Source organism: Hyla sarda, chromosome 3, assembly GCF_029499605.1.
Source record: "Hyla sarda isolate aHylSar1 chromosome 3, aHylSar1.hap1, whole genome shotgun sequence".
Taxonomy (NCBI): domain Eukaryota; kingdom Metazoa; phylum Chordata; class Amphibia; order Anura; family Hylidae; genus Hyla; species Hyla sarda.
The window spans coordinates 208,579,525-208,603,196 of NC_079191.1; the positions used below are offsets into that span (position 1 = coordinate 208,579,525).

The 23,672-nt window shown below is 38.5% G+C and overlaps 1 protein-coding gene across 1 annotated transcript in view; it reads left to right on the forward strand.

Annotated features, from left to right (window-relative positions):
* Positions 1-23,672, forward strand: part of BCKDHB (branched chain keto acid dehydrogenase E1 subunit beta) — a 181,361-nt gene that overhangs the window by 152,162 nt on the left and 5,527 nt on the right. The window lies entirely within an intron of this gene.

The window sequence follows — 23,672 nt, forward strand, 5'->3', positions numbered from 1 at the left end:
GGGCTGAACCTCATTTAGCTCAAGAGGCAGCGACCATTCAGGTAGAGCGGGCAGGTGTAGATACAGGCAGATCCATGTCCGCTGCTAGTCAGAAGAGATTCAATCACAACCATCTGGATATTGTGGGTTTGGAAACTTTCTTGCCACACTTTGTGCCCTGGTATACCACAAAGAGATTATTCTCCTTCCTAAAGGGAATTATCTTTTGAAGATATATTTTTAAGACATCTGAGCAGATCCAAAGCTTTCACATTCTTATCTTTACCAGTAGAAACATCAGGTATGTACTGTGGAAGAACTATCCTCTGGTCACTATTAGTGAAAGTAGAGACCTTCAGAGTAAAAGATGGCAAACATCTCAGTAAACCCTTATCAGATACAACGTAGTTTGAGGTTCTCTACCAGAGAGGCCTGTAGTTCTCCCTGATCAGGTAGAACGTTGTGTGAGGTTCTCTAGCTGACAGGCCTGTAGGTCTCCCACTCTTAGCAGAAGTGACAGCTCGTGAAAAGACAACCGGAAGAGGTTGTTCAGGCTCCTGGAAGAAGCTTGTTTCCTCAAGAGTCTCAAACATAGAGGAGGACACAGTTGCTTTACTGCACAGATAAACCCAGGGGCCTCCAGCCTTCTAAACTGTAAGACATGGAGACTATATTGTCTGATCTTACCTGTATTGCTCTCCAGATGGAGGGGGGAGAATGGCTTCAGAATTCTTATTTATTTTTTTTTTTACTTTTTTTATTACCACCACATATTACAAAAAAAAGAATAATACAATATTTTATACACATTTTAATAATTTTTTTCCCCAATCCCTTTTTATTTCTGTCCCAATATCACCTCCCAGGATCGCATTTATTGGTGTTAATTTTATTCTAATCTTCCAACTTTTCTCAACTAATTGTATAACTTCTCCCCAAAATTTCTTTATTTCTGGACATGTCCAAAGCATATGTAACAATCCTGCCTCTTCCTGCCCACATTTTGAGCAGGCACTCGAGTTCTTTTTACCTATTTTATACAAAAAGAGAGGTGTATAGTACAGCCTATAAACTATATTAACCCCTTAAGGACCAAGGACGTACCTGTACGTCCTTGGTCCTGCTCTCCTGATATAACGCGGGGTTACACAGTAACCCCGCGTCATATCACGGCGGGCCCGGCGTCATAGTGAAGCCGGGACCCGCCTTTAATAGCGTGCAGCGCCGATCGTGGCACCGCGCGCTATTAACCCTTTAGCCGCGCGCTCAGAGCTGAGCCTCGCGGCTAAAAGCGAAAGTGAAAGTTGCTAGCTAGCTCAGTCGGGCTGTTCGGGATAGCCGCGGCTAATCGCGGCATCCCGAACAGCTTACAGGACAGCGGGAGGGCCCCTACCTGCCTCCTCGCTGTCCGATCGCCGAATGACTGCTCAGTGCCTGAGATCCAGGCATGAGCAGTCATGCGGCAGAATCGTCGATCACTGGTTTCCTATGAGAAACCAGTGATCAATGATGAAGATCAGTGTGTGCAGTGTTATAGGTCCCTATGGGACCTATAACACTGCAAAAAAAAAAGTGAAAAAAAAAGTGAATAAACATCATTTAACTCCTCCCCAATTAAAAGTTTGAATCACCCCCCTTTTCCAATAAAAAAAAAAAACACAGTAAAAATGAAAATAAACATATATGGTATCACCACGTGCGGAAATGTCTGAATTATAAAAATATATCATTAATTAAACCGCTCGGTCAATGGCGTGCGCGCAAAAAAATTCCAAAGTCCAAAATAGTGCATTTTTGGTCACTTTTTATATCATTTAAAAATGATCAATAAGTCCTATCAATGCAAAAATGGTACCGTTAAAAACTTCAGATCACGGTGCAAAAAATGAGCCCTCATACCGCCCCATACACGGAAAAATAAAAAAGTTATAGGGGTCAGAAGATGACAATTTTAAACGTATTAATTTTCCTGCATGTAGTTATGATTTTTTCCAGAAGTATGACAAAATTAAACCTATATAAGTAGGGTATCATTTTAATCGTATGGACCTACAGAATAAAGATAAGGTGTCATTTTTACCGACAAATGTACTACGTAGAAACGGAAGCCCCCAAAAGTTACAAAACTGCGTTTTTTTTGTTCAATTTTGTCGCACAATGATTTTTTTTTTCCGTTTCACCGTAGATTTTTGGGCAAAATGACTGACGTCATTACAAAGTAGAATTGGTGGCGCAAAAAATAAGCCATCATATGGATTTTTAGGTGCAAAATTGAAAGAGTTATGATTTTTTAAAGGCAAGGAGCAAAAAACGAAAATGCAAAAACGGAAAAACCCCCGGTCCTTAAGGGGTTAAGGACTCAGGGTTTTTCCGTTTTTGCACTTTCGTTTTTTCCTCCTTACCTTTTAAAAATCATAACCCTTTCAATTTTCCACCTAAAAATCCATATTATGGCTTATTTTTTGCGTCACCAATTCTACTTTGCAGTGACATCTGTCATTTTACCCAAAAATTCACGACTAAACGGAAAAAAAAATCATTGTGCGACAAAATCGAAGAAAAAATGCCATTTTGTAACTTTTGGGGGATTCCGTTTCTACGCAGTGCATATTTCGGTAAAAATTACACCTTATCATTATTCTGTAGGTCCATACGGTTAAAATGATACCCTACTTATATAGGTTTGATTTTGTCGTACTTCTGGAAAAAATCATAACTACATGCAGGAAAATTTATACGTTTAAAAATGTCATCTTCTGACCCCTATAACTTTTTTACTTTTCCATGTACAGGGCAGTATGAGGACTCCTTTTTTGTGCCGTGATCTGAAGTTTTTATCGGTATGATTTTTGTTTTGATCGGACTTTTTGATCACTTTTTATTCATTTTTTAATGGTAGAAAAAGTGACCAAAATACGCTTTTTTGGACTTTGGAATTTTTTTGCGCGTACGCCATTGACCGTGCAATTTAATTAACAATATATTTTTATAGTTCGGACATTTACGCACGCGGCGATACCACATATGTTTATGTTTATTTTTATTTACACTGTTTTAGTTTTTTTATGGGAAAAGGGGGGTGATTCAAACTTTTATTAGGGAAGGGGTTAAATGACCTTTATTAACTCTTTTTTTTAACTTCTTTTTTGCAGTGTTATAGGTCCCATAGGGACCTATAACACTGCACACACTGATCTCCTATGCTGATCACTGGCGTGTATTAACACGCCTGTGATCAGTGTTATCGGCGCTTGACTGCTCCTGCCTGGATCTCAGGCACGGAGCAGTCATTCGTCGATCGGACACCGAGGAGGCAGGTAAGGGCCCTCCCGGTGTCCTGCAAGCTGTTCGGGACGCCGCGATTTCACCTCGGCAGTCCCGAACAGCCCGACTGAGCAGCCGGGATACTTTCGCTTTAGAAGCGGCGGTCAGCTTTGACCGACGCTTCTAAAGGGTTAATACCGCACATCACCGCGATCGGCGATGTGTGGTATTAGCCGCGGGTCCCGGCTGTTGATGAACGCCGGGACAGACGCGATGTGATACGGGGTCGCAGCGCGACCCTGCTTCATATCGCGGGAGCCGGCGCAGGACGTAAATATACGTCCTACGTCGTTAAAGGGTTAAACTGTATCACCCTATGATTCGCATTTAATGGAATAAAATGAATTATTTTGTGTATTTTCCCCCACTGTGCTTCTTCTATCTCTATCCCAATACTTTTTGCCATATTTTTCTACTGTGATGATTTCTCTTTAATATAGAAAATTTATTAAGCGCTCTATATATCTTTGACAACTCTTTTTTCCCATCTCTGTATTCACCATCTTATCAAAAAAACTACCTTTTATTATTTCTACTTTCTTCCCCTTATCTACCGTATCTTTTACTATACCTCTTAATCTCATATATTCAAACCATGTCCCAACCCCAATTTCTCTACCTTTTTTTTTAACTCTTCCCATGTTTTAATCTTCCCTTCCTTATATATATATCCCCTATTTTATTCACCCCCCCCCCCCCATTGTGCTAGTGTTCGAAATTCTAATCTATTTATTTCCTCTACTGTGTTTTTATTATTCCAAATGAGGGCTAAATCCAATATCCCAGTTATTCCCACCTCCCTTTTTACCATTTTCCACGTTCTTTTCAAATCAGCTATTGTTATACACTTTTTCCATCCTTTCTCTTCTAATTGCCCTGACTCCAGTAACTGGTAAATATCATCATATGATCCTCTACATCGTTCCATCAAATACTCAATCATATGAGATCTCCTCCAGTCCCTAATAAAGTATAATTGGGCGGCTAAAAAAATACTTTTTCACGTCCGGAAACGCCATTCCCCCTTCTCTTCTGGGTAGACATAAATATTCTATCTTAATCCTCACCCTTCTTCGCCCCATATCAAAGCATTGAAGATTGACAGCATTCTTTTAAAAAAAATTTCATCACACCAAATGGGTGAAGCACTAAATACGTATAATATTTTCGGCAACATAATCTTTTTAATTAATATCATTCTGTCTGCTTTAGAAATTTTTAAGTCGCCCCATATTTTAATTTTCTTTTCCATGTTCTTTATTAAGGGTTCTAGGTTTAATTTATAATGATCTTCTAATTTACCTGAGATTTGTATACCGAAGTATTTAAAGTGCTCGTCTTTTTTTAAATATTTTTATTTAGTTTTCTATGAATATATTATTCTCCCCCAATGGAAGGAGTACCCCTGAGAAACTCCCATATTCCTTGATAATCTCCATCACTCCGGTCAGATCCGACTGCTTTTCCAAAAAAGGCAGGATATGGTCTGCATATAAGGATATTTTGTCCTCTCTCCCCCTTGCACCAAACCCGCCAATCTCCTTCTCCTCTCTGATCTTAACAGCCAAAGGTTCCATGCTCATAGCAAACAGCTAGGGGGAGAGAGGGCATCCCTGTCTGGTGCCTCTTGAGAGCGAAAATTGCTCCAATAATTTCCCATTGATCGACACTCTTGCTTTAGGTTTGGAGTATAACACTCGAATCATGTCTATATATGTTTTCCCAAAGCCACATTTTTCTAATACTGCCCACAAGAACTCCCACTCCACCCTGTCGAAAGCCTTAGTGGCATCTAAAGGCAGGATGGAGTGGGATTCCCCGCCCTGTAATTTCCCCATATCTATATTCGTAAGGACTAATATATATATATATTGTATCGGGCCATTCTTCCCGGGATAAACACGCACTGATCTTCCTGAATTAACTCTGTGATATTACTCTGTAATCTAATGGCTAATGCTTTGGCGAAAATCTTGATATCCGTATTTATTAACGATATGGGTCTATACGACCCCATATCCTCTTTATCTTTTCCCTCTTTCAGGATCAATATTATAACTGCTTCCCGCATGGAGTCCGGTAATTTCCCGGTCACCATGCTGGTCTCAATCACTCTATGTAATGCCGGGATCAAAATTCACCAAACCTTCTATATACCTCAAAGGGTAGTCCATCGCTTCCAGGTTGTATTACCCCTAATCTGATCTAGCGCTTTATTCAGTTCTATTCTAGTTAATGGAGCATCTAAGGTTTGTTTTTCCATTTCGGGGAGTCTAGGGAGTTCCATTTGGTCCAAATAATTTAGCGTTTCCTTTCTTTCCTTAATATATTCAGATCTATATAATAACTCATAATATTCTCTAAATTCCTTTATTATTTCCTTTTTTTCTATACACCAATCTCCTTCTTTATTCCTTATCCCAGAAATTCTTTGCTTAGTGTGTTGATTTGAGACAATTGCCATCAAATACTTGTTAGGCTTCCCTGCCTGTACAAATCTTTGCTGGCCTTGAAAAATCAATTTATTTTTACTCTTTTCCAACATATATTCATTAAATTCATTTTGTAGCTTATTTAATTTTTCCTTACTCTCTTCTGATGAATTTTGTGTATATTCCTTCTCTGTATCCCTAAAATTACTTATTAAGCCCTCCTCTTTTGATTTAAACTCTTTTTTTTTTCCACTTTATTGCTCTTATTATTTCCCCTCTTAGGTAAGCTTTACAGGTCTCCCAGACAACCGGGTCACTTGCTGTGCCCCAGTTGTTTGCAAAAAACTCCCTCAAGTTTTTTTCTATTGTGGCATTCTTATCAAATTTAACCAGTGAGGGTTCATTTTCTGGAACCCATCTCTTACTACTTCCTCTGTTTTTATCAGTACTTCTAGAGCCGCGTGGTCCGACAGACATCTAACCCAATAATGTATTTTTATCACCTTATTTAAACTAGAGTCATTTTCCAGACATATATCTATTCTGGACATAGTCTGACAGGTCTTGTTCCAACATGAATATTCTTTCTTTTGAGGGTTATGAATCCTCCAAATATCGCTGGGTCCCAGTTCATTACATACTTTTGCCAGGGGGGTGCAACCCACCTCTCCTTTACTCCCGCTTGTCCTCCATCTATCTAACCTCTCATCTAGGACGCAGTTCATATCCCCCATGGCAAACACAGGGCATTCTCCACAACTCACTCAAAAATCTAATAATTTAAGAAGGACCGCGGATGAGAAAGGCGGGGGTATATATACAAATGCTAATACACATCTTACATTTTCTAGTCTCCCATATAAAAAAAAAAAACTCCCCTCATCATCTACCCTTTTTCTAATTAATTCCCAATTTAAGTTTCTACGGATTAACACCGAAACCCCCCGTGAATATGCTGTATGAAGAGAATGGTAATAATGTCACCAAACATTACGTTTCAAAACCATTACTGACCATAACTAACCCGACTATACCTGGTGCGTACTTCCTAATAACTCCCATTACTGCTGATCTTTTAATTTTATCCCCAAGTCCTCATACATTCCATACTACAGCCTTAACAGTCATCCGCGGTCATTCTCTTACAGTCCAGTTGAACACAATAAACATAGTAGTAAGAAGGAAGAGAAAAGGAAAAACATTTTTTGGGAGAAAGAAAAATGATATATTTTTATTTATTTTTTTTGAAAAAAAAAAATAATTGGAAAAAAACAACTTCCTCAGGGTTCCCCAAACCTCCACCCCCCCTCCCGGTGACCTGCCATCTCTGGCAAATCTCTAGCCTTACGTGAGATGTTACGAAAAAGGACATCTCATTGTTATAAAAAACCTTCAGCCTGGCTGGGAACATTAAAGCAAACTTGATTCCATTATGTGCAAGTCTCTTTTTAACTTCCCTGAAAGTATATCTCTTCTTCTGTGTTTCAGTTGCATAATCTGGGAAAAGCATAATTCTATTTCCATTGTATTCTATATCCTTTTTTTTCCCTCATTATTCTCAAGATGTTGTCACGGTCATTATCATTCAAGAGTTTAAGTATTATGGTACGTAGTCTGCCCCCTACTGGCGGGGGTTGGAACGGAAATCTATTCGCACGTATCGTTTTATCGTGTGAAGAGGTTTTCCTCCCCACACTGCGCAATCAACCATGTTTGGATAAAAGTTATCACATCTTTACTTTCCGCTCCCTCTGGGAAACCCAAGATTCTAAGGTTCCCCCGTCTGGAGTGGTCTTCGAATTCTGTCACTTTTTGATTTAGTAACTTATTCTCCCCTGACATCCTCTGTACTTCAGATTTTAACTTATGGACCTCATCTTCCACACCCAACACTCTCGTGTACACCTCTCCCTGACTTTCTTTAGATCTTCCCTGATCAAATTGTTTTCCACACCGATAACCCCCACTTGATTGGACAGAACATCTATGGAAGTATTACATTTTGCAACTGCCGCTAATATTTTATCTAGGGCAGGTTGGGGAACATCCCCTTCCTTCTCCATTATAGAGCCATCTAATCCCAGATCTCCTGCATTGGTTTTATTTTGTCCCTGATTTCTAGGCACTGCCCCCGGCGAGACAAAATATTTGTACACATTGTACAGCAACAACACAGTAAAACAAAAAAACTGCAGCACAGAAACAGACCAGCAGTACCAGTAACAATCAGCTCCAGGAGACTGAGATCAATCCAGCCTCCTTATATAGAAACCAGAAGGGAGAACATATAAGCCTCTCCTGACAGATGCTAATAATAAATCATGCATATTATATGTATATTACATTATTAGCATCTGTTCGGAGAGGCTTCCACCTGGCCTCTATATAAGGAGGCTGGTTCAGACTATAGATATGTCATGTATATTACATGTACATTATATTCCCTGTACAGAAGTGGCACACATCCCGCCCAAGCTGGGGACAGATAAAAGGCACAGAGCAGCAAGCATAGTGCCACATTTATCAATTCTGCCCCCGCCTCTAACAGCAAGGAGTGCACCAAAAACACTCAGCAAAGCTAAGTGAGTCCTATAGTCCTGCTCACAGGACAGAAAAAACTCAGGGGGAGTGGTTACAGGGAGCCTTATATCCCCTTGTGGGGGGAGGGGCTCTAGTTACTCAGGTTGTTTTTATTAAAATGATCCTAAGGTCCTGCAAGCTCACAGGGGCGGAGTTACCCCATCATTGTGCTGCTGGCAGACGTCAGGGAAATTATATATATATATACTGAATTATAAATTAAAAACCAATATTATGCCCCCATATGAATTTTTTATACACATTATGGAATTGTTTTTTCCATATGTTAGTTTTTTTTCTGCAGAATATATATAAATGGGTGGATGTAAGCCCCATTAAGATCAATGATACAGTTATAAGATATGCAAAGTTAATATGTACAACATATGTCTACATGAACATTTCTGAACAAAATCATTAAATGCTTAAGAAACCAAACCAACATCTTTAACTATGAGCATTTTATTCGCAGAATCAACCGGAGGTGGTTAGATGTTAAGCTGCACAAATGCAAACACCAAGTTAGCTGACCAATTATAGTTAATAATTCAGAGAATGAGCACTCAGAAAAAAAAATTGTAAAATGAAATTAAATTCAGTGTTATTCAATGTTAAAAAAATATTTAAAAAATGACCCTTTAAAGAGGAACACAGAAGAGGAAAGCATATTTACTGTAGAAAACAAGCATACAAAGCAAACACTACAGCTTGCTAATATCATGCAATCAATATGAGAAAGTAAAAACAGCAAAGATAGTGGTTTAAAACTTAAAAAGTACAATATGCATAAGATATACAGTGACAAAGATAATAGGATCATTATGGACATGGGTGCAAAAATTCACATAAAGTGCAAAAGGAATGCATATTAACATGCCCAGAAAGGTAGATGCATATACAGACAGGGCTGTGAAAGATGCTGTTTCCTGAAAGTTTCGCTATAAGCTTCCTCAGAGGGAAAGAGGATGCTAAATAGAATCAAAAGAGCATACAAGTGTGGCCTTCCTCGCCTATCTTCATGGCTTAATATCTGTGTATCATGACATGACCTACTTAGCAATAACAAAAAAAAATGACAGTACTGTGTTAAGAGACACATTTATAGTGTATGCTGTATGTGTCTCTGTGGCCCTTCAATGTCTAATGTGGATTGCAAACAGCCTGCTGTAAGTTGTACTAGTATGCCACAATATTGTATTCATTTGAGATCATGAGACATAGGAATTTAAAAGTAAATTTTAAAGTTAATGTTAAGTAGGACAGCATAAAGCAATTCCAGTTTTTTGTGTTTTTTTTTTACTGTAGTTTTCATAAAATCTTCATTTATTGGCTCATAGTCTTGAGTGATGACATCCTGCCCCTTTTTTATAATGGGGTATTTTAAAGGCACATACCGTATGTACTTGAGTATAAGCAGCTTATACTCGAGTGAACTCTCCGCCTGTCAATCTCTTCGTTATCATCCAGACCCCCCCCCCTTTAGTTTTCTACTCACCTCCCCTCGGTGGGAAGGAAGGGTGAGCTGGTCTGGGCCATCTATGCTGCAGGGACCGTCTGTGACGTCCCTGCACATGAACGTCCCTGTGCGTCATCGTTAAGGCAACGTCACTAGTCCGGAGCCGGCCCGGAACGGAGAAGAGGGCCTCCCAGTTAAGATGGACAGCCTGGAATGACTAACCCTCCCCACTGTACAGTCCCTGCAGCATAGATGGCCTGGACCAGCTCACCCTTCCTTCCCACCGAGGGGAGGTGAGTAGAAAACAAAAGGGGGGTCTGGATGATGACGAAGGCCGCAGTGGTCTTCAACCTGTGGACCTCCAAATGTTTCAAAACTACAACTCCCAGCATGCCCGTACAGCCAACTGCTGTCCGGATATGCTGGGAGTTGTAGTTTTGCAACGTCTGGAGGTCCACAGGTTGAAGACCACTGATGAAGGGATTGATAGGCGGTGATGGTGAAGGGGGGGGGGGATGATGACGAGGGGGAGGATGACAGAGTGATGATGATGGGGGTGTTAATGACGGGGGTCTGGATGATGACAGGGGGGGGATGATGTATTTCCCACCCTAGGCTTATAGTCGAGTCAATAACTTTTCCTGGGTTCTTGGGGTAAAATTAGGGGCCTCTGCTTATATTCGGGTCCGCTTATACTCGAGTATATACGGAATACTATGTACTGTTTTAATAATATGTACTGATAAGAATTTCTCATAAACCCTTTTGTGATAAATTTTCTAGCTGACAGCTTCTATTCTTTTTATAGTATTAGATATCAGTTTCTATGTTGTTCACAACACCTGTTCACCAAAATTTTGGCTTCAGTAGATTTAGTAAGCATGATGCGTCTGGCTTTAATTATCTGAAAGATTGACAGGAAAAAATGTCTGCTGAACAGTTCTGGATCAACTTTATGGAACGAGTGGTGTCGTATTCAACTTAGTCAGTTTTTTTTTCTTTGAAGCGCAGTCAAAAGTACATAATCCAATAATTTTTTATTCACTCATTTATCTAGACATTCCACTTGGGATGTTCTTTGTTATTTGACTTAAAAAAAAATGGTTTATAAATTCAACTTGGATAAAATGAAATGTGTTTTCCTGCAGTACAAGCAAATAACACAGACACTGCCCCCTATAGAGAAAAGGGGCTTTTTTGTCAAATGGGGAGAGGAGGGGTCCACAAGCTCTATTGTTCTCCCAACACGTGGTGCATTATGGTGTATAACTTCTAAATAATATACAATTTTGTCTACAGAAAGATGTAGTAGCTCTGAATTAGATTAACCCCTTAAGGACAATTGATGTAAATGTAAGTCCTGATGCCCTGGTCCTTAATGCACCAGTAAGTACATTGGCGTCCTGTACATGAAGCCAATGCAGGAGCTGATATCAGCCGGTAATGGTGGACATCAGCAATCACGTTGATGTCCGCAATTAACCCTTCAGATAATGTGATTAATACTGATCACAGCATCTGATACATTAAGGGAAACTCCAGAAAAACGTTTTTTGGGGCATTATAACCCCAGCTGCCATAACTAAAATAATAAACCTTAACTTATTTCCTGCAACTTCCCCACTGCCACTGATATCACTCTCCTGTCCTTCCTGTGCACAACACCTAAACCTTCACTCAGCTATACGGTGGCCTTAGCAATGTCCCGCCTCTGCCAGTGATAGGCTTCGCAGCAGTGTGATGTAACTGGCCCGGGCACCAGGAGAAAGGTTGGGTCTGGGGCCGTTTATTATTTTAGTTGCGGCAGCCTGGACATAATTACAAAAAAATTTTTTGTGCCGGAGTTCTCCATTAAATGGGCAATGTCAATAAATGAAAATTAACAGCGCTGAGAGACATGTCAAAAATGTTGAAAGGTCTTAAAAAAAATTTCAGGAGGCGGTCTTCATTTCACATCTATGGAGACAGTGAGTCAGGGAGAAATGCTCAACTGAATGCTTCTTCCGGCTGCTTTTTTTTGACATGTCAAATGTTTTTTAAAGTGATGAGGACGCTTTAATAATCTTCCTTACACTTTTCTATATACCTTTATAGATGCAAAGAGCAGCATTTATGTCTCTCTTCTCCTGTGCTATGTACCCTCATGACCTATACTAATCCGTGCACTTAGAATGTCAGTCAAGGGGGACTAAATGGAAGAAGTGTGAATATTAGCCACCACATCTACTCCACCATGATAAGTCAAAGTCATTGTAACAATTTAAGCTTTGTTAGTTCTGACATTGTATATGCAGCATAGAACAGTGTTGAAGCCATGTTCTCCTCATCTAGCTGGAATGCCTGTGTGAGGAGGACTAGAGACCTGACAGATGCCTTTTACACATTATTTTATTGAAGAATTAATAGAGGATATATTGGCAATACAAATCATGAGGCAAGCATTGAACAAATTACAAAGGAGAAATGTATACAGTATATAAACATAGAAGACATGATTTAGAGGTCAAACTTTCATTTTTTTTTAGGACATGCAGATTTCGAAGCTATACAGTTTCTTCCTGTACAGTATTTAAAATTATTTTTGGGCCTTTTTTCTGCGATACATTTTTTATAGGGGTAATACATATATTATAATATGTGTGTGTATATATATATATATACATATATATATATATATATATATATATATATATATATATATATATATATACAGGACAAGAATAGAAGCAGTGGCTTGGGCAGCGTTCTTTTCTTTTTCTTTTTTTTAAACAGGGAGCTCCCTCATAAAGTCAACATTTCAATAATATATAGTGCTCATCTGACATATTAGCCTCAGTTACAGGGGGAATATAGTCAGCCTCTGAACCAGCAGCTCATGTAGCTATGCGGCACCCGGTGATCATCGGGAGGAAAGATGGAAGCCTTATTGAGCCTGTTGAGCTGTGTACATGCCACACGTTGAACCCATGTATACAGTGATCAGAATAAACTATCTTTGCCTTCGATCTGTATTTGACATCCAGCTCTCCTCTCCTGCCGCTTCACAATTTAAAGGGGTTTTCCGGCTTTATGCATCTTATCCCCTATCCAATGGATAGGGGATAAGATGTATGATCGCAGGGGTCCCTCGCTGGGGACCCCCACAATCTCTGTGCAGCCCCCGGCATTCTGTGCTGGGCGCTGCCTCAGAGACGGGGACGTGCAGTCACAGCCACGCCCCCTAGTGCCGTCAAGCCACGTCCTCTCCATTCATGTCTATGGGAGGGGGCGTGATGGCCATCACGCCCCCTCCTATAGACATGAATGGAGGGGCGTGGAGTGACATCAATAGGGGGCATGGCCATAAGTCAGGTACCGTCTCGGAGGCAGTGCCCGGCACAGAATGCCGGGGGCTGCACAGAGATCGCAGGGTCCCCAGCGGCAGGACCCCTGCGATCATACATCTTATCCCCTATCCATTGGATAGGGGATCAGATGTATAAAGCTGGAAAACCCCTTTAAGTACAGTTGCTGACTTTGCAAGGATGTTCAGGAATATCTTTGCAGAGCTACTTGTCGACCAGTTGTTTGTAGTCACTCAGCGGTCTACAAGAGGTTAACTTTAGTTGCATTTACATTATTACAATTAAGATTACGGAAATCAGTTGACAGCATAGACTTTTACAGTCTTGAGGAAATTATGGAGTACAGCCCACTCCCACAGAGACCAGAGATTATATACTATTAGCTATATAGCTATCCTACCTTATCTTGGCTTCCAGCAGTAGAATAGAGATGTCATTAATCTGCCCACCCAAGTGCGTTTACTAATCCTTGCCCCCGGGATCTAGGTAACAGGGTCCACTTTCTCCTTAAAAGCAGTTTACTACTTTTAAATCGTTTACATATTTTATTTTTTATATATAGAATTTAGTGGAATTTGGCCAATAGTTGTAATTTGGACCTAGTTAATGAATTTTATAGCGCACAGTTAATGGCAGATTATATTAGTGGGAATTCAAAAACTTTTTCTTACACAGGGGCCCTCTACTGACTGTGTCTCCCGATGGTTTAGATACATTAGGTCAGTGGTCTCCAAACTGTGGACCTCCAGCTGTCCAGGGATCCTGGGAGGTTCACGATATGGAGACCACTGCTTTAGGTTAATATCAATGTATCCTTATGAAGTTACTTGTAATAACTTTGACAATTTAAGCCTTAGCAGACAAGCGTAAGCAAAAAATGTACAACTTTGTAAAAAAAGTCATTTGTTTGGTAACTACTTTTAGTATTTAGCTATTATGAAGATCCAAGAGACAGAATGCATTGTAAAATTGGCCTTTATTCACATTAGAGCTATTCATGACAGATCGGTTTTCCCAAATTATCATTTAAATATTTGTTTAATTGCTGCATTTCAAGCTGTAATCTTTATATAAACATTTACAAAATAAAGCCTTGTGTTACACATATGTGAACAGTATTTCAGATGCTCTCTTTGTATTCCTGGTTGAAAGACACATTAGTAAACAATACATATTACATTTCATACTGTATACATTCAGTTTTTCTGAAACTGTTGAGCAGATGACTTATTAACGCCGTTGAAAAGATATGTAAATGTTCTTGGTAAAGCCCCATATACATCTGGTATATCATTTCTGCTAGGTCACACATACATACTGTAGTGTAGAAAGTCGTTTGCCAAATGCTTTAGAAGCTTCTGGAACAGTAAAACTTTAGGAGCATTAACCCCTTCCCTTCACTGCAGTTAGTTTTCAATGTTGGCATTTTTGATTTTTTTATCCTCTTTCTTTTAGAGCCATTACTTTGTTATAATTCCATCAACAGAACTGTATGATAGGCTATATCAAAGTTTTTTTGGTTTTGTACATTGTAACTTTATCAGGTAGGTATGATAACATAATACGGTACTTAAATACTATGATACTAAATACATAGGGATTGTGTTATATTTTGCTATGAAAAAAAACCTAAATATTTCAACTTGCTATAGCTTTACTATTATTGTACTACTTTACAAAAAACAAGTGTCGATTTTTGTTTAACAACATTAGTATGCTTGAATTGTCCTATTCTGACCCTATAACATTTTATTTTTGCCATATGTACAAGGGTTAATTTTTTTTGTACAGTCATCTGATTTTATCAGTACCATTTTTGTTTTGAATGGACTTTTTCTTTCTGATGCATGATGTGATCAAAAAATCAGCAATTCTTGCCCTTGATATTTTTTAACATTTACGCCATTTATCAAGACAGTCCGTAACTTTATATTTTATGAGGAGAAGGGTGTGTATATATATATATATATATATATATATATATATATATATATAATTATTATTATTTTTTTTTTTATTATTTATGTTATACTTATTAACCCTTATTAAGGGCATCGAGGGGAAGTTATCAAGACCTCTGTAGAGGTCTACAGATTGCCTTTCATTTTTAAAAATGCTTCTCATTTTTCAGAGGACATTTGCTTGATTGCTATTGGCAACAGCACCACTCTGCACAGGTGCCTCGCAAATTTTTATTTTTTGCACTATTGCTTTTTCCTCCTTGCCAATAACGCTTAAAATTTAGCACCTACAGGACTTGGGTTTTTTTGCATCACCAATTGTACTTTGTAATAACAGAACATATTTTACTACAAAATCTACAGTGAAACCAAAAAAATTATTTGTGGGTCAAAATAAAAAAAAATAAAAAAAAGTGGACCAGTTTCTACGCAGTGCACATTAACTTTATTCTGTAGATCTATACATTTAACCCCTTAAGGACAAGTTTTTTTTTTCCGTTTTTGCACTTTCATTTTTTCCTTACCTTTAATCATAACTCTTTCAACTTTGCACCTAAAAATCCATATGATGGCTTATTTGTTGCGCCACCAATTCTACTTTGTAATGACATCAGTCATTTTACCCAAAAATCTACGGTGAAATGGAAAAAAAAAATCATTGTCAGACAAAATTGAAAAAAAATGCAATTTTGTAACTTTTGGGGGCTTCTGTTTCTACACCGTAGACTTTTTGGTAAAAATTATACCTTCTCTTTATTCTGTTGGTCCATACGATTAAAATTATATCCTACTTTTTATAGGTTTGATTTTGTCGTACTTCTGGAAAAAAAAACATGCAGTACATGCTACGTTTCAGCCGCCCATGCAGCCTTTCTCAAGCATGCTTGAGAGAGGCTGCATGAGCGGCTGAAACGTAGCAAATTGGAATAAAGCCACCTTGAACCACTACTTCTGTGTGCTGCAACCATATTTTCTTGTGGATTACTGTGGACCCTGGACCTGGGCCTTTACCGTTGCCTGCACCGGACTGACTTTTCTATACTGAGGTGCTGCTCACCCTGGACTATGTGTGTGTGTATATATATATATATATATATATATATATAATTTTTTTGGGGAAAATTCCCTTTTTATTTTACTTACACTTAGTTCCTTTATAAGATGTTTTACAAAGCATTCACTTGCACAATACACTGTAATTCTACTGTATTGCAGTGCATTATGTTTTGATGCAGCAAGACCTGGATGCAGCGGTTGATATTGACTACAGCATCTTCAGAGTTAAATGGCAAGCATCACCCTTTGTTGGTGGGTGTCAGCTGTAATTAACAGCCAGCATCTGCCTTATATGGAAGGGATCCGCTCCTAAGGAATTTCCATATACTTTTCCTGACAAAATGAAATACATTTACATCTCATATCAGGAAGTGGTTAAATAACATAAGGCTTGATGGGAAAGGGTGCTCAGTTATAAACAGCCATCTGCAGTCAAAGGCTGTGGCAAATTTATCAAAGTGTCTCAGGCTGTTAGATACATTTAGTGCATCTTTAGACTTTAGCATCTGTTTTATGTTTATGCCACCTGTTGGTTTTATTTTACCAAAAACTTGCATCATGTCCCATTTTGCCTAAACCACACTGTTTCGATGGAACACACATTGTGCCAGAATTCTGGTGCATTTTCAATAGTTTATCTGCCCCAATGTGTGCACTCATTTATCTAGATCATTGGAAGCCCTGCTTTTTGTCATAGCCGATAACTAAAACAAACAAACCCAAAAAAAGTTTCCTTCATGTCAATGTGTACGCATTTGGAGAAGGTGCAACGTTATGAAGGCCAATTGCAGTTTACCAAGTAGAGAACATAAATACCATCACTGTATATTGTTCTTGGAAGCCTCAACTGCATAATTTTTACAAGGCTATTCCCATAATTTACAGGATATGCTGTAAAGGACTGGTTGGCGTTGGACAGTCATCTATCTCCAGAACTGACAATGTGCTATACATGTCTGTGATGGTAATTCCCCTTTAGGACCTTTTGTTTACACCAAAAATATGAAAGAAAAAATTCCCATATTCCCATGGTCAAGTTTTGTGAGGCAGTTTCTGAAGGCAAAACTAGGAGAACCTATATAAAGAAAAGAGTGAGACATCAAATCCATTCTTTGCTTAAGCATCAAAACTGCGTAACAAAACCTGAAAGTGTGAACAGTGTCAATCATGAGCATTATTGTATTATTCATTGTAAATAATTTTACTACTTATCTTTGCAATCGCTTTGTACTAATTCCAGTGATGACTATTTGTTATTGGCTCTTACCAAACCAAACCAGGAGGACATTGTTGCTTCAATCACTAACATGTTAGAGGAGATACTGTGTAGATATCATTTTCTAAGACTGAGAATATCCCTTATATCCTCAGTTTTAGAGGAGATACTGTCTAGATAACCTTTTCTAACATGTTATTGATTGAAGCAACAATGTCCTCCTGGTTTGCTGGAGAGAGGGAGGAAGGCGCCTCATGTGCGGGATCAGTAGATCTTGTTGGTGGGGGTAGGGGACGATAATTCCCAAGCCGCTTACCAAAGTTGGTTGTGCGCCCACACACAACAAGGTAAAGTGCAGAAGGAGTAAGGAAGAAGGTCCACTGCAGCCCTCCTGGGTAAGAGTAAAATCAAAACCGAAAGACCAGGGAGTCAGGAGTTTGTCTGGCGCAGAGAGGAACCATCAGGCAGCCAAGTAAAATCAATGGGTTTATTAGATGCAACGCGTTTCGCTGCGCATGCGCAGCTTCATCAGGCATGACAAGGGAAGGCTGGTGACAGGTATATATACCTCCAGGAATTAACCATTGGAGTACTTTTTGAAAGGGTTGTTACATAAAATTACAAATCCACATAAAAAAGTGACAATGTGCAAAAAATATATAAATAGATATAAATAAATATAAATAGACAGACAAAAATCACAACAATAATAATGAAACAATAATAGCACAATGTAATCATATAAACAAATACATATATATATATATATATATATATATAGATATATATATATAATATAATTATCGCATGTGGTGTGAATATACCACCACAAGCGACTCAAGCAATCACACCGCCTAGTCTCCGGTGCGGCATTCAACAACGCAAGTTGGATATTATTTTAATATATAAAGTATGAAGACCTATAAGGTGCTATGTATATTGGTTCAAAAAAGTAAAAAATAGATTTGTATATCAATGCATTATTAAATGAAAAATAAACGGTGCGATAAAACAAATCGCAACTGACCAGAAGGTGATGTATGAACACTATTTAGAGAAAAAAATTAACTAGAATAACTAGTGCGGTATTGAATACAGCACCCGGCGAAAAAGCAGGGTGTGAATATTCGTAAAGATACAAATATACAAACATTATATAAATAAAAAATACGAAAGTTTCTGTATGTAGAAAGCAAGGAAAGGCAAAAAGCGGAACATGATTAATAAACAAAAAAAAAAAAAAAAAGTGGGGCGCTCCAGGGTGAACAGCACAGAAGGAACAACGAAAAAAATATCAAGATATAATACTTTGGTAATTAGTCCATTGAAAGAAATGGAAAGTTTTTTAGACCCTAATTTATCAAATTATTTAACTGTATCGATACATTCATTAAAACCGATTCACGATTATTTAATCTTTGTATTCTGTTAGGTAAATGAATGGGGATAGTTTCTAAAATAATTAATTTCAAAGTTTCGGTATTTTTTTGATGGTGAAGAGTGAAATGTCGGGACAAACTATGTAACAAAAAACCATGTTTTATGTTCCATCTGTGCTTGTTCATCCTGGAGCGCACCGTTTGTGTGGTGCGGCCAACGTATTGGCGGTCGCAACCACAGGTTAATAGATATATAGCAAAAGTGGTGTCGCAATTTAGTGAATCTTTTATTTTAAATGTTTGTTGTGTGGAAAAAGAAGAGAAAGTATCAGTTTACTGATACTTTCTCTTCTTTTTCCACACAACAAACATTTAAAATAAAAGATTCACTAAATTGCGACACCACTTTTGCTATATATCTATTAACCTGTGGTTGCAACCGCCACTTTTGCTATATATCTATTAACCTGTGGTTGCGACCGCCAATACGTTGGCCGCACCACACAAACGGTGCGCTCCAGGATGAACAAGCACAGATGGAACATAAAACATGGTTTTTTGTTACATAGTTTGTCCCGACATTTCACTCTTCACCATCAAAAAAATACCGAAACTTTGAAATTAATTATTTTAGAAACTATCCCCATTCATTTACCTAACAGAATACAAAGATTAAATAATCGTGAATCCTTCTGGATCCACAAACTACATACTTTGCACCCTCAAGGTTTTAATGAATGTATCGATACAGTTAAATAATTTGATAAATTAGGGTCTAAAAATCTTTCCATTTCTTTCAATGGACTAATTACCAAAGTATTATATCTTGATATTTTTTTCGTTGTTCCTTCTGTGCTGTTCACCCTGGAGCGCCCCACTTTTTTTTTTTTTTTTTTTTTTATGTTTATTATTTATGTTCCGCTTTTTGCCTTTCCTTGCTTTCTACATACAGAAACTTTCGTATTTTTTATTTATATAATGTTTGTATATTTGTATCTTTACGAATATTCACACCCTGCTTTTTCGCCGGGTGCTGTATTCAATACCGCACTAGTTATTCTAGTTCATTTTTTTCTCTAAATAGTGTTCATACATCACCTTCTGGTCAGTTGCGATTTGTTTTATCGCACCGTTTATTTTTCATTTAATAATGCATTGATATACAAATCTATTTTTTACTTTTTTGAACCAATATACATAGCACCTTATAGGTCTTCATACTTTATATATTAAAATAATATCCAACTTGCGTTGTTGAATGCCGCACCGGAGACTAGGCGGTGTTATTGCTTGAGTCGCTTGTGGTGGTATATTCACACCACATGCGATAATTATATTATATATATATATATATATATATATATATGTGTTTATATGATTCCATTGTGCTATTATTGTTTCATTATTATTGTTGTGATTTTTGTCTGTCTATTTATATTTATTTATATCTATTTATATATTTTTTGCACATTGTCACTTTTTTATGTGGATTTGTAATTTTATGTAACAACCCTTTCAAAAAGTACTCCAATGGTTAATTCCTGGAGGTATATATACCTGTTACCAGCCTTCCCTTGTCATGCCTGATGAAGCTGCGCATGCGCAGCGAAACGCGTTGCATCTAATAAACCCATTGATTTTACTTGGCTGCCTGATGGTTCCTCTCTGCGCCAGACAAACTCCTGACTCCCTGGTCTTTCGGTTTTGATTTTACTCCTGGTTTGCTGGGGAGAGATGGGTGGCTTTACCCGGTGCCTGGACATTTTCCACATGGCTAAAGAACTACTTAATGATTATAACAAGTCCACAATAAGTAAAAAAAGATGAAATGGAGCACTCACCAGGTCTTGAAGGACAATTCCAAGCTTCTTTATTTCATCTTGCTTGACAACACATAAACACGAAAGGGAGAGCGGACAGTACAAACAGGTGGGGGAGAGGCGAAGGGCGACGGTCCGTGTTCGCCCACGTAGCGTTTCATCAGGCCCATGGGCCTGACGATGCGCTATGTGCGCGAACACGGACCGTCGCCCTTCGCCTCTCCCAGACCTGTTTGTACTGTCCGCTCTCCCTTTCGTGTTTGTGTTGTCAAGCAAGATGAAATAAAGAAGCTTGAATTGTCCTTCAAGACCTGGTGAGTGCTCCATTTAATCTTTTTTTTAATTTTTTTTTACTTATTGTGGACTTGCTATTACACTTACCTGATGTAAGGACCGGGAAGGTCTGACAGAGTGCTGAGGTAGCGGTTTTAGTGGATGGCTACACAGCAGTGCCGGGTGCCTTTTCTGTTTAAGGACTGTACTTAATGATTATGCATGCGACTGAAAGTACTTACTCATTGGTAGAACTATACAATGTATAGGCTTGTGGCAGATTGTTCTAGTTAAAGAGGTATTCCAGGAAAAAACTTTTTTATATATAACGTTCTGGAGCCAGTTGATAAACAGATTTGTAAATTACTTCTATTTAAAAATCTTAATCCTTTCAGTACTTATGAGCTTCAGAAGTTAAGGTTGTTCTTTCTGTCTAAGTCCTCTCTAATGACAACTTTTTTGGGAAATGCCCAGTTTAGAAGCAAATCCCCATAGCAAACCTCTTCTAAACTGGGCGTTTCCCGAGACAGGTGTCATCAGAGAGCACTTAGACAGAAAGGAACAACCTTAACTTCAGAAGTTCATAAATACTGAAAAGATTAAGATTAAGTAATTTACAAATCTTAGAAAAAGAGACAAAAATACCAAGACCTCAAGGAAGGTAAACTATATGAATACAATTGAAGGAAACAAGGATCGTGCTTCAATTATAATAGGATATAGATTTTATTAAAAAATGAATATAAAATATTCCACCTCACAAGGGGCCCCTTGTGAGAGGAGTATACAATGACCTAAAATAGATGACCTGAAATAGAGTATCACTGATAACTAATTAATATCACAGAATGCACTATTAAACTGGAACAGTTAAAGACAAATTGCACTGAAATAGTGAAGGCAAAATATACTGATATGGACTGAAAGAGTTAAAGACACTTGAATTGCCGGAAAGTCTCTTGGAAATCAGTCCTTTTCACTGGAGAGATGATAATGTAATATTGTGACAAGTTCCTCTTAATGAATGGCAATGAAACAATGTTTGGTGTGTTAAACTGAGGAAGTATTAAAGTTCACAGTTGCTAGTTGCACTGTATCACTGTGTCAGGACAGATAACAGGCAGCTTGGTGGTACATTACCGGTCCTGAGAGCGGAAGACTCCCGTGAGGCTGGATGGATCTAGCACTTGGATGGTCACTGCAGGTGGGCTACCTCCGAGTCCCGGCACCGGCAGGTGTCGGGGATGGACACTTTCAGAGGTGGCACTCGCTGGTGGAAAAGTCCTGCCGTGGAGACCAGGTCTGCAACAGACCGATAGTAAATGCCTCTGGCACATAGGTATAGGTGCATTGCCCATTTGTCCTCGGTTGGTGATATAATTGTGAGCTGCACATATTTCTTCTTCTTTTTTTCCTAGTAATTTACAAATCTGTTTAACTTTCTGGAGCCAGTTGATATATATGAAGTTTTTTCCTGGAATACCCCTTTAACCCAGTTATATTTCCACAATGCGTCCGTCTTTACATGTTACTTTTTTTAAATGTTTTTACCTTTTTTTAAATATTAATAAAATTGAAAATATGATTTTATATACATTACGTAGACCAGATGTGCATACGTTGTCAAGTGTCCAGAATTCTGTATGTGAATAACTAATGCACAGTTCAGCATGAACTCATGGTCAAACATGGAAGCCTCCTTGTTGAAGCACAGCATTATTAAAACTTCTTAATGACTGCGGTATAGTGTTTATACAGTGACTGGTCAGCAGACTTTTTCTGATGTGCTGTCTTTTTTTATAGCAATGCTTTGAAAGAAGATAGCAGTGCTATGCGTTGTAGAGCAATGATGATTTCAGTAGGGAAGCAAAAAAATAGTAAAATGAAGTCTAGGAATGTTTCTGAAATAAGTCTCCCTAACAAAAACACCTAAATAAACCCATTTTTATTAACAATATTTTTTTATAGTTCCTGAAAAATACATTTTTAAAACTGCTGAAATAGTAACAACCTGTTTAAATAAAATGATTGTATTATTTACACTACATGGCATAATGGCATAAACATAAATAAATACACGATTCAAATGAATTATACCCAAAAACAGCCCCAATAAAAATAACAACCCTTCCCACAAAAACAAACAAACAAGCAAGATATGTTGCAAAAAAAAAAAAAAAAATGTAATTATCTCCATTGCAATTCAGTGGCTTTTGGACCATGACAATGAAAATATTTAATTATTTGAAAACTTGCAAGCAGTTGTATGTTAGTAAATAAGTCACACTTATGATGAGATAGCAGGAAATGGAAAATCCCTCTATAGGCGCTGCCTCTCCCACGGAATCACATGAACGATATTATTTGTTTTTATTTAATCACTAACGCGTTTTGGGTTGGCACCCTTCCTTAGATTGATGCCAAGGGTGCCAACCTGAAATGCGTCACTGTCTCACACCAATAATAGAATGTGCATGCAATAGGCTATGGGCACCTTACAGGGGTATTCCAGCCATAGACATCTTATCCCCTATCCTAAGCATAGGGGATAAGATGTCTGATCGTGGGGGGCCCGCCACTTGGACCCCTGCGATCTTTGTGCAGCACATGGAAGTCTGTGCAGGGCTTCTGCTGCAATCTCGGAAACCTCTGAGTCTCCGGGATTGGAGACGTGATGTCACGCCACACCCCTCGTGACGTCACGCCCCCTACATTCATGTGTATGGGAGGGGGCCTTACGCCATGTCTCCAATCCCGGAAACTCAGAGGTTTCTGAGATTGGAGCAACAGCCCGGCACAGAATGCTAGGTGCGGCAGGCCCCCCCCCCCCCCCCCAATCAGACATCTTGTCC